The following is a 12,760-nucleotide window of genomic DNA, read 5'->3' as shown; positions in this document are numbered from 1 at the left end:
AACCTTTCAGGCCAAACAGTTTCTTTATTTAATTAACCAATGACCTATACTCCATCATTACTCCTATTTCTGTTTAAACAAGAACGGAATCTTTAACTTTAACATAGCAAAATTACATATAACAAAACAGTTATCAAGCAAGAATTACAGTTACCATATTTATATCTATTTTATCTTTTATCATAACAATGGAAAACTATAACTATCTATCTATTCTTCAACTCCATCAGAGACTCCAGAATAATACAGTATTACCTAAGCAAACAAAAAGTAAGCCATTTTCAAACTCTAGAAATGACAGAGACATCTCGCTGCCTGGACAGTCACCCAAAGTTCCTCTGTACCGTTGGTGTTTCCATCCTCAGCCTACAGGCCCATAGTTTCCAGCAGACATATCCAAGAAGCAGGAAATTTCAAAGGCAGTCACTATCTGCTTGTCTTGAAGAATGTTTTGCTGACGCTTTCCTGAATCATGAACACAAAAAGATCATCTCGCCTTTAGGCAAGTTCAGTAGTCCTCTCTCAGAGTGTTTTCTGTGTACAGTTTATGCAACAATCCAGGCAAGAGCAGTTTCTTCCCCAAATGGCTATCAAACTCCATGAGGATCCTCTTTGATGCCCATCTTCTTCCTGAAGTAGATATGTGCTGCCAAGGGTAGAGTGTCTCACTGTCATGAAAAACCCTAAGGTACTAAAACATTAAATAGCCTATTTTGTAGTCTAGAGAGATATGAATAATGCCTATCTAACTGAAATATATATATCTATGTAGCTAGAACATCTAACTAACATGACTACAAACTTGACTATTATTAATGATTATCCATTAATAACCTATATACATTATATTTTTAAATGAACTACACAATCACAATACCTTAATGAAGATCAAAAATGCATATACATATGACAAAATTGACCTAAAATCTCTATCAGTAAAGCAAAATCTATACTAATGCAAATATTCATATCTATATCACATCCCACTTTAAATGTAAAAGAACTTTTTTAAGCCATATTTGGGAACGTGGCTGCAGTTTTTCTCTCCAAAATGCTTCCTGCTGAATGGTGGCATCATTATTGATTTATCTCAGTTGGCAGTTGAGCGAAGCAATTTTTTAAAGGTGTTCACAGCAACCTTTAAGTAGGGCGTGGTCCATCCTACCATATTAGGAAAGAGGCATCCACAGACTATCACCCTCTGTGAAAACAAAATAGAAACTCCTTTCCAAAGCATCATGTCCTTAGATCCAAATTTCAAAGTCAAGGCATTTTCAAAATATCTATGTTGGATTATTTCAGCAGCTTTTATAAAGAAACATCTTTTAGCAGCTATTGCTACTGCCTCAAAATTCAAATGATTCAAAAAGAGCATAATAGCATACAATATCAAAATTCGCTGTGAATTTTCCATCTTTGTGCGCTTCAATTTAACCTCTATTTTGTTTATTTTTCCTTTTTATTTTTTGCCTTTTGAGACAGGTTCTCTGTATCTTTGACCTGGAATAACTCTGTATACCTGTCTGTCCTTGAAGTCTCAGAGATCTGCCTCTCTCTGCCTTTCAGGCATTGGGATTAAAGGTGTATGCTACTACACATTGAACTCACAAAGATCTGTTTGTCTCTGCCTTCAAGGCACTGGGATTAAAGGCGTGTGCTACCTCACCTTGAAGGTACAGAGGTCAATCTCCCTCTGCCTCCCATGTGTTGGGTTTACAGGTGTCTACTAGCCACCCCCAACAACTCTCTTCCTTTTTTAAACTTTAAGAACTTCAAATTTTAGCCTGCACATATTTTTAACACACTGTAAATCATTTAAAATTTTTCTTTGTCTTTGAATCTCTCTTTACTCTATTTCTCTCTCTGTTTTTCTGACCACATGAGTCTTTCATTTACCAAGCAATCTCAGTAGGACTAAAGCCGTGGCTTTGCTGGCCAGATGTAGCCCATTCCTTAGCTTTCTGCCATTCCAACCTTGTGGCTGAGGTACCGAACAGAGCCACATTCAGTGCCACAAGTCTACAGTGTTTCAAGGTCCTTGCCGTCAAAGAGCCTGCAACAGACAACCCTCAAGCCCTCTTTCTGTAGCTGGCCCTCCTTCCTCAAACAGTCAGAGTTTGCCCAGGCAGGATGGCCCAGAAAGCCGGCATTTTAAAACAACACAGTTTTTTTTTCCTGCTACTGCTGAAAACATACAAGCATTCAGTTGGCTTTTATCAACATCATTTAAATGTTTTGTGGAAGGACCTCTTAAGGGCTGCAGGGTTTTGCAGCTGAAGCTGAGTCAGCAAGCCTCTTTTAGATGAGAGCCCTTGCTTTCTTCTAGCAAGCAGAGCAGACCGAGAAATCGCTGCTACCAAGAAAACATGCTTTACTCTTTCCCAAGCTTTCTCAGGCTTTCAGTGGATTCAGTTGTCCACAAGGCTGCAAGACATTCTGTAGTTATTTGAGCAGCGAGGCTGTGTCCCCAGCACCACGGCCGCATGAAGGTTATGCCTGAAATAAATACACAAAAACTGTATTCTTTTAAACAGTGCTGGCCCATTAGATTCAGCATTTTAACCCATTTCTAATAATCAGTGTAGTATAACGAGGTGCACTTACCAGGAAAAATTCAGCATGTCTGACATGGTGGCTGGCTGCATCGACATCTGCCTCAGAGAGCAGAGCTATGGCTTCTGCCGGGGAGAGGGGAGCATGGCTTCTCTGAGCTCACTACCTCTTCCTCCCGGCATTCTATTTTGTTTACTCTACCTACCTATGTTCTAACCTATCAGCTGAAGCGGATTCTTTCTTTAATTAATCAATAAACTTCTTCTGTCACTTTATCCTTTCAACAGCTTGCACATATAAATCTCCCATGTGTCTTCTGTTGTATAATCTTTCATTTGTAAAGAACTTGCACTCTCAGGGGAGGATTTTTCTGACATCTCTGTGGATGGAGATCATATGAGGAAGATCAGATGAGCAACCATGACAACTCTAATGCTGTAGAGTTAGGTGGAGCAGAGATTGATGGCTGACATTCCTGTGCTATGCATCAGATGCCCCTGAACTCTGGCCCTGTTGACAGACAGGCAGACATCAAGTTGGTCACACATACTTAACTCATTCGGGTTCACAGATACTGTAAATGGAGTTTTAATTCTTCTCCTAAACTCATAAAAAAAACAAGATTAAGAGAAGAGAAGAGCCTGAAGTAAGGCCTCAAAATGGGTCATTTTGCAAAGGGAAGGTTACCTGCCTCCATGTATGCTGTCTCCTTTTCTTAGTCAAATCCATCCTTCCAGGGTCTAGCTAACAGCTAACCATAGGATTGAACCCAACTGCCTTTGATTTCTGAAATAAGTGCTGTCCCCTTAAGGTCTCATAACAGCACAGGAATGTTTGTAAGACTGTCCCAGCAACAATTTAAAGCAATTCTAGGACACCAAAGATGCAGCAAATTTGGTTAATTGGTAATATAGATCGTTCTGATGGGACAAAATAATTTAGAATTAAAAAAAAACAGATTGGTGTACTCACGATGAATTTATGTGATATGGCACACACAGGCTTCTGGTTCTGAATACTTCATGCTCGGTGTGTTTTGGAGATTGTCGTGACCCTGAAGCTAGCTGGAGGCTTTGGGGCCTTGAAAGGACAAGACTTAATATTTCAGGACATCCTTGTACTTGGTGCCCACTGTTTACTGATTTCCTTACAGAGAATGAGCAGCCATCTACTCCTGCTGCCATGCCTTCCCCACATGAACAGAGAGAAGACCCTATACACACAGGTCGCTTGTATCACATGTGAAGGCATAAGTCACAAACAAACTCCCACAGCAGTTTAGAATTGTGATTAATAGAATGATTCGTTCTTGAAAGGGGAAAAACTTAGAGATCACAATCCCTTACAAAAGCCCTCTGCAGGATCAGAAAAGGAGCCTCGTAGCCGGAAGGGAAGCTCAAGCAAGAGATCAAGCTGAAGGTAGAAGTTGCTTTTTAAAAGAGAGAGAGACCACAACTCAATGGGCTGGTATCTCAGTGGCTATTCAGGAAACATCACAGAGAAAGGATCTGGTTCATGCATGAGAGTCACCGATGATTTCCCTTGAAGAAAAAAACCCATCAAAACTCCCAATAACATCATCAGCATTCAACAACATGTCTATGATTTCTTTGCCTTGCCTTTGATTGTGCAGTAAATGATGCTGATAGTTAATCTGTGCAATTAATGCAAATTTCCTTGTAACTGACTAGACAGAATTGACAGGTAATCTTAAACCCAGCAGGGAGTCACTCTACGATGGAACTGGTTCATCATCACCTGTGTGACAGTGACATAATTAAGATCTTTCCTTTGTCTATAAATCTCATTATGTTCAACATGATATGTTGTCATACAGATTTCTTAGGGTTTTGTCCCACTGGTGGTTTCCTTGGTATGCTTACATAATTTTTGCCAGATCCAATCAGTTTTGCCATGCACTCTCAGCTCCACGTCATTGTGTTCCCCTTATGTTCCAGTCCAGGCATTTTAGACCTCTTGTAACTGTTGTAAGAGTATCTCATGTTCCACCTAAATGATTTAGGGTTTTATTTAGGCTGGGTTTTATCTTCCATCACTGAGTTCATTGACTTTCCTTGGGCGTAATTCCTGGGACACTGAGCCTAACTCCTGGGGGATTCCTCCAGTTATTTCTCCTTTCTTAGATAGTTTACACTCTCACTATTGCTGTGAGAGTGTTTCTGTAGCAAATATTCTTCTCAAGATGAGAAGAAACTTCAATATTACAATCCATTTGTTATTGTGATTTAAATACACACGACACACACACACACACACAAGTTAATGCACATACACTGATGATATCTCAATTTATGGGGCCATTCTAGGGATGTCAAGATCGATATCTCTCGAGTGGTTCTCAGAAGGCCATAGGGTGACCCTCTCTAGGTACTTAAGCAGGGAGGAGAAGTTGACCGCACTGTGACATGTCCCTAGGAACTATGTGTGCCTTGTCCCATAGTCAGACTGATGACTGACTATCTTGAAAACCACCAAGGAACTTTTGTTTGGCAAATGATGGAGATCAAGTCAGGGTCAAAATCAGAAAACTAGATGGAGCTTCCAAGCTCCAGTGGAAGAGCAGATGGATGGAGAAAAAGAGCAAGGATGTCAGGAATATAAGGGCTTGGTCCACACTATGAGACACTGTGCCTGAACTAAGGGGATTTCAACTAATCCAGTGACCTGGGAATGAAAGAACATGGGATCAAACTGGAAGCTCTGAATGTGGCTGACAATTGGGGCAGACGGAGAAGCCAAAGATAATGGCACTTGCAATTGTCTGCATATCACACACTGGCTTTTTGTGATCATATTTTTGTGGATGCATACCTTGCTAAATCTGGATGGATGAAGGGTGGGCTTGGACTTCCCACAGCTCAAAGTACCCTGCCCTCTATTTTGACTGGTGTTTGAGTGGAGAGGTTTATTTGCGGAGCAAGAAGAATGTGGGAGGAGAAAGAGAAGTGGAAAGTTTGATAATTATTATTATGAAGTAATGGAAAAATCAATAGAAAATAACCAATGAGGACATTGGAGCTAGGAAAAAAAAAACATTCACGTGAGTTGTTGACTCAGACCAAAAATTATTTTACAGAAAAAAAAAACAAATAAAGGGGTTGAGTTACTTGGAAAATATGACTCAAGTAATTGGGAAGAAGATTGGGGTTTTTATTTTGGGTCTTAAGGGGCTGTATGAGCAGCATTTTAGGACCTGTATGCTGGATATTTCTGGGGGTTAGTAGGGAAGAAACCTGGCTAGGAGGAGTTTTATGACATAAGAAGAGCCTTGATGATGTCACAAAGCTTTGGTTGGGGGTGGCAACTCTGTTCCACATGAAGCACTAGTCTTCTGTGAAGGTGGGCTTACTATGTTCACGGTGGCTGAGGAGGTCAGTTCAGCTCTTGGGCTCCACAACTGTTCAACCGAATTTCCAGAAGTTGGAATCTAGAGAGCCAAGATATTTTCTTTTGGTAAATATATTTAGGAAGAAACTAGGACCTTTGTAGTCAAAGAAAGGTTTCTTTCAAATCTGCTCTGGGTCCAAAATTTATGTCGTTAACAGCTCCTATATTTGATAGCTGGGGGACGGTTAATGTCAGGTATTCTCCCCACTCTATCTTTGCTAAAAATGTCCAATTCCTCAGTCCACTTAAATGGCAAAGATCCTCTTTGTCCATATGTGTTTTAAAAGATAATTATTTCTAATAGGTGCTGTTGCACAGATTAATGTTTCTTTGTTTTGGCAGTTTGACTCACAGTACTCACTTCTCTAATGAAGATACAGAATATCTTTATGTAATCAACCTGGATCTGCATCAGGAGACACAATAGAGAGAGCCAGTGGACTGGAGTGCCATGACCTTGGGCAGGTGGTTATAGATCAGCCAATTAACCAGTAGCTTGAGTGGTAAGGAGAGGAGTGGCTGTTCTTTGAATTCTTTGCCATCTGTTCAGATATTTCTTTCTCACTTTAGGTATAGGCATAGCTTCGTCTCTCATTGATATAGTTAGTCAGGAAGTAGGTTTCTCAGTAGAGGTCAATTGCATTTTGCAGCAGGAATATGTCTCTGATACACATATACTGAGCTATAGACAAGAGTTTGATAATTTTCCTATTCATTTCTTAAGAACATATTCCATTTAGGTATCCAAATCTATTCAGCCCTGCCTTTTTCACCTGCTCCAAAGTTATTCCTAAAAAGAGCCTTGACCTCACATCCTCACCTTCTTATCCTTGCAGGCACTTATGGTGGAGGAAACCACTTTGTGTCTGATTTAAACTGAAGAGTTCTTCCTATGCAGAGATTGGCAGCTATGAAGCCCAAGCACAGAAACAGAGCCAAGAGACAGTGGAACAGGAGTGCTGTGGCCTATCTCAGAAAGTCTCCCGCCATGATGAAGATGCCTCTTAGTATGAGTTGCATGCCACATCTCCAGAAGAAGAATGGGACATCGCTCCAGAAGCAAAAACTTAGTAAGCCCTTTGAGGCCCTGGAGAATATTGTTGGCCGCAGAATTTCTCATGGCTGGAAGGAAGCCAATGAACCAGTCACCCATTGGAAAGCCATCATTCTAGATCAACTGCCAACATATCCCTCTCTCTATTTGTTGAAATATGATGGGATTGATTGTGTCTATGGCTTGGAGCTTCATAGTGATGAAAGGATTTTAAACCTGAAGATCCTGCCTAATAATGTGCCATTTCCTCAGGTGACAGACACTCATCTCTCAAACACCATAGTTGGCAGAGCAGTGAAACATACATTCATGGGCACAAATGGCTCTGAGAATGACTGGAACGGGATGGTCCTAGAAGAGGTGCCAATCATGAAGACCTGGTTTTATATTACCTACAAGAAAGATCCGGTCTTGTACATTTGCCACCTCCTGGATGACTACCTGGAAGGCAACCTCCACATCATGCCAGGCTCTAAGGAAGAGTGGAGTGGATTGGTCCCAGGTGAGGTGCACACCATATTGACCTGTTTCTACATTGTCAACGAGAATGATCCGGTCCTGTACCTTTACCACCATCATGATGATTCCATTGAAGGCAACCTCCACATCACGCCTGAATGTCCTCCAGTAGAGGTGACTTTGGAATTAGGCAGGGATTCCTTGGAGGGCAAAAGAGTGCAGTACAACAAAAAAGATGGAACCCAAGAGATAGGTAAAATTATTTGCCAACTTCCCAACAAACCTTCTGTGTATTTCATCAAGTTTGATAATGACTTCCATATCTATGTCTATGATTTGGTGAAGATCTGTTAAAGTGAAATTCTCAAATTTTGAGGGGCAGACTTAATGCTCTCTTTGGGAATGTGTTTTTTCAGAGATACCTCAGGTCTTCTATGAATCCTGGTATCTTTTGCAATGGATTATTCTTTCTCAAATAATAAAAATTTGTTAACATGTTGTGTTATTTGGTCAATGATGGATTGTGTTTGGTGGATGGGGCATCACAGAAATACATGCCTCAAAACAAAGCAGGATTTATGGTCTTTTCCCCTTGGAGAGTAAAGGACTGGGGATGCGTGGTGTGGTAAAGGACAAGATGGCTGTCAAGGAAGCAGTGGAGAGGGGACAAAAAGTTGTATGATCTCGGGGTGGTATGAAGCTTGAGGGAAAACCATGTCAAATGGAAAGATGTGACCGATATCAGCATGAGGTATTGGAAGTTAAGAGGATAAAGAGTAGATTAATCAGGAAGGGACACAAATGTATACTCAAAATCAGAGAAAATTAGGTTTCATTTGATGAATGGTTTAATTCGTACTGGCTGTAAGTCAAAGGATGTTTGATCTCCACTAGAGCATGTTGCTTAGTGAAAAGTGTCTCCGCTCAGTTGCTCTTCTCCAGTAAGTTGGACATCAAGCTACCTACTTAGTTTTGCCAGAATTCTGTCTGCCACCTACTTTGTCATGCCTGGATTCGGTATGCCTTGAACTCTCATAGGTCTTATCCATGCCATCCATCCCTTGTCAGTTCATTTAAATAATTGCCCTGCCATATCTGGAAAACAGTGTTCCCTTTCATTGATCATGTTCTGTAGTACTTGGGCTATAAAACTCATGAACACACTCACCCACACACAGGATAAACATGTACATATGATGCCCACTACTGTGTGACATGCACACATATGATGAATGCACCGAACTCCATAATATCAGTAAAGTAGGGAATCCATGATGCTATGTGGAGTCTGGCAAAGACCCCTCACACCCATCAAACGGCCAAATACCAGTATGGTACTGATGTCTGACTCCCATCCTGTAAGGAACCTGCCATCCTGTAACTGGGCTATTTTTGGTTCCTTCATCTTCACAAACTTGGTTAAAATGTTAGAGTTGTCAAACTGGGAGTTAGGGTCCAGCATGTAGATCAGCTGTCCCAGGTCAGGTGATTTGGCTACAATTTGGGTGAGAAATTGTACCAGGGAATTCTGGTACACCCTCTCCTCTTCTTCTCCCTGTCCTCATCATCACTCTTGTGGGTGGGCCTGGAGCACAAAGAACGTAAAATGGAATAAGCCTCCTCCTTAGTGGAAAACCTTGTCAATTCTTAATTTGACCTGACTCTCTGAGGGAATGCAGCACATTTTTTCCTACTAGGTCTCCTCATTCATTGGTTCACTCATTTTTCCAAGGAATGATTGAATTCATCCATTCTTTCTTGTCTCTCTCTCTTCTTTCTTCCCTTCTTCCATTTCCCCCTTGATTGTAGAAATTTGAGCAGCAGGGCTGCATCCCCATGGGGCCGCCTTGTAAGGTTATGCTCCGAAATAACAACTCAAAACTATTCATTTCAACACTGCCTGTCCCATTCTTTTCAGCCTCTTAACCCATGTCTAATAATGTATGTTGCAGCACGAGGTGCGCTTAGAAGGAAAGATTTAGCATGTCTGACCTGGTGGCTGGCTGTATCGCCATCTGCCTCAGAGTGCAGAGCTACCATTTCTGCCCATGGGAGAGGTGCATGGCATCTCTAAGCTCAATTCCTATTCCTCCCAGCATTCTCTTATGTTTATTCCACCCACCTATGTTCTAACCTTGCAGGCCAAACAGTTTCTTTATTTAATTAACCAATGACCTATACTCCATCATTACTCCTATTTCTGTTTAAACAAGAACGGAATCTTTAACTTTAACATAGCAAAATTACATATAACAAAACAGTTATCAAGCAAGAATTACAGTTACAATATTTATATCTATTTTATCTTTTATCATAACAATGGAAAACTATAACTATCTATCTCTTCTTCAACTCTGTCATAGACTCCAGAATAATACAGTATTACCTAAGCAAACAAAAAGTAAGCCATTTTCAAACTCTAGAAATGACAGAGACATCTCGCTGCCTGGACAGTCACCCAAAGTTCCTCTGTACCGTTGGTGTTTACATCCTCAGCCTACCGGCCCATAGTTTCCAGCAGACATTTCCATGAAGCAGGAAATTTCAAAGGCAGTCACTATCTGCTTGTCTGGAAGAATGTTTTGCTGACCCTTTCCTGAATCAGGAACATGAAAAGATCATCTCACCTTTAGGCAAGTTCAGTAGTCCTCTCTCTGAGTGTTTTCTGTGTACAGTTTATGCAACAATCCAGGCAAGAGCAGTTTCTTCCCCAAATGGCTATCAAACTCCATAAGGATCCTCTTTGATGCCCATCTTCTTCCTGAAGTAGATATGTGCTGCCAAGAGTAGAGTGTCTCACTGTCATGAAAAACCCTAAGGTACTAAAACATTAAATAGCCTATTTTGTAGTCTAGAGAGATATGAATAATGCCTATCTCACTGAAATATATATATATATCTATGTAGCTAGAAAATCTAACTAACATGACTACAAACTTGACTATTATTAATGATTATCCATTAATAACCTATATACATTATATTTTTAAATGAACTACACAATCACAATACCTTAATTAAGATAAAAAATGCATATACATATAACAAAATTGACCTAAAATCTCTATCAGTAAAGCAAAATCTATACTAAAGCAAATATTCATATCTATATCACATCCCACTTTAAATGTAAAAGAACGTTTATAAGCCATATTTGGGAACGTGGGTGCAGTTTTTTCTCTCCAAAATGCTTCCTGCTGAATGGTGGCATCATTATTGATTTGTCTCAGTTGGCAGTTGAGCAAAGCAATTTTTTAAAGGTGTTCACAGCAACCTTTAAGTAGGGCATGGTCCATCCTACCATATTAGGAAAGAGGCATCCACAGACTATCACCCTCTGTGAAAACAAAATAGAAACTCCTTTCCAAAGCATCATGTCCTTAGATCCAAATTTCAAAGTCAAGGCATTTTCAAAATATCTATGTTGGATTATTTCAGCAGCTTTTATAAAGAAACATCTTTTAGCAGCTATTGCTACTGCCTCAAAATTCAAATGATTCAAAAAGAGCATAATAGCATACAATATCAAAATTCGCTGTGAATTTTCCATCTTTGTGCGCTTCAATTTAACCTCTATTTTGTTTATTTTTCCTTTGTATTTTTTGCCTTTTGAGACAGGTTCTCTGTATCTTTGACCTGGAAAAACTAACTCTGTATACCTGTCTGTCCTTGAAGTCTCAGAGATCTGCCTCTCTCTGCCTTTCATGCATTGGGATTAAAGGTGTATGCTACTACACATTGAACTCACAAAGATCTGTTTGTCTCTGCCTTCAAGGCACTGGGATTAAAGGCGTGTGCTACCTCACCTTGAAGGTACAGAGGTCAATCTCCCTCTGCCTCCCATGTGTTGGGTTTACAGGTGTGTACTACCACACCCAACAACTCTCTTCCTTTTTTTAACTTTAAGAACTTCAAATTTTAGCCTGCACATATTTTTAACACACTGTAAATCATTTAAAAATTTTCTTTGTCTTTGAATCTCTCTTTACTCTATTTCTCTCTCTGTTTTTCTGACCACATGAGTCTTTCATTTACCAAGCAATCTCAGTAGGACTAAAGCCGTGGCTTTGCTGGCCAGATGTAGCCCATTCCTTAGCTTTCTGCCATTCCAACCTTGTGGCTGAGGTACCGAACAGAATCACATTCAGTGCCACAAGTCTACAGTGTTTCAAGGTCCTTGCCATTAAAGAGGCTGCAACAGACAACACTCAAGCCCTCTTTCTGTAGCTGGCCCTCCTTCCTCAAACAGTCAGAGTTTGCCCAGGCAGGATGGCCCAGAAAGCCGGCATTTTAAAACAACACAGTTTTTTTTCCTGCTACTGCTGAAAACATACAAGCATTCAGTTGGCTTTTATCAACATCATTTAAATGTTTTGTGGCAGGACCTCTTAAGGGCTGCAGGGTTTTGCACCTGAAGCTGAGTCAGCAAGCCTCTTTTAGATGAGAGCCCTTGCTTTCTTCTAGCAAGCAGAGCAGACCGAGAAATCGCTGCTACCAAGAAAACATGCTTTACTATTTCCCAAGCTTTCTCAGGCTTTCAGTGGATCCAGTTGTCCACAAGGCTGCAAGCCATTCTGTAGTTATTTGAACAGCGAGGCTGTGTCCCCAGCACCACGGCCGCATGAAGGTTATGCCTGAAATGAATACACAAAAACTGTATTCTTTTAAACACTGCTGGCCCATTAGATTCAGCATTTTAACCCATTTCTAATAATCAGTGTAGTATAACGAGGTGCACTTACCAGGAAAAATTCAGCATGTCTGACATGGTGGCTGGCTGCATCAACATCTGCCTCAGAGAGCAGAGCTATGGCATCTTCCGGGGAGAGGGGAGCATGGCTTCTCTGAGCTCACTACCTCTTCCTCCTGGCATTCTATTTTGTTTACTCCACCTACCTATGTTCTAACCTATCAGCTGAAGCGGATTCTTTCTTTAATTAATCAATAAACTTCTTCTGTCACTTTATCCTTTCAACAGCTTGCACATATAAATCTCCCATGTGTCTTCTGTTGTATAATCTTTCATTTGTAAAGAACTTGCACTCTCAGGGGAGGATTTTTCTGACATCTCTGTGGATGGAGATCATATGAGGAAGATCAGATGAGCAACCATGACAACTCTAATGCTGTAGAGTTAGGTGGAGCAGAGATTGATGGCTGACATTCCTGTGCTATGCATCAGATGCCCCTGAACTCTGGCCCTGTTGACAGGCAGGCAGACATCAAGTTGGTCACACATACTTAACTCATTCAGGTTCACAGATACTGTAAATGGAGTTTTAATTC

This window comes from Microtus pennsylvanicus, chromosome Y (assembly GCF_037038515.1).
Source record: "Microtus pennsylvanicus isolate mMicPen1 chromosome Y, mMicPen1.hap1, whole genome shotgun sequence".
NCBI lineage: Eukaryota > Metazoa > Chordata > Mammalia > Rodentia > Cricetidae > Microtus > Microtus pennsylvanicus.
Note: the sequence above shows the minus strand (reverse complement) of the source record.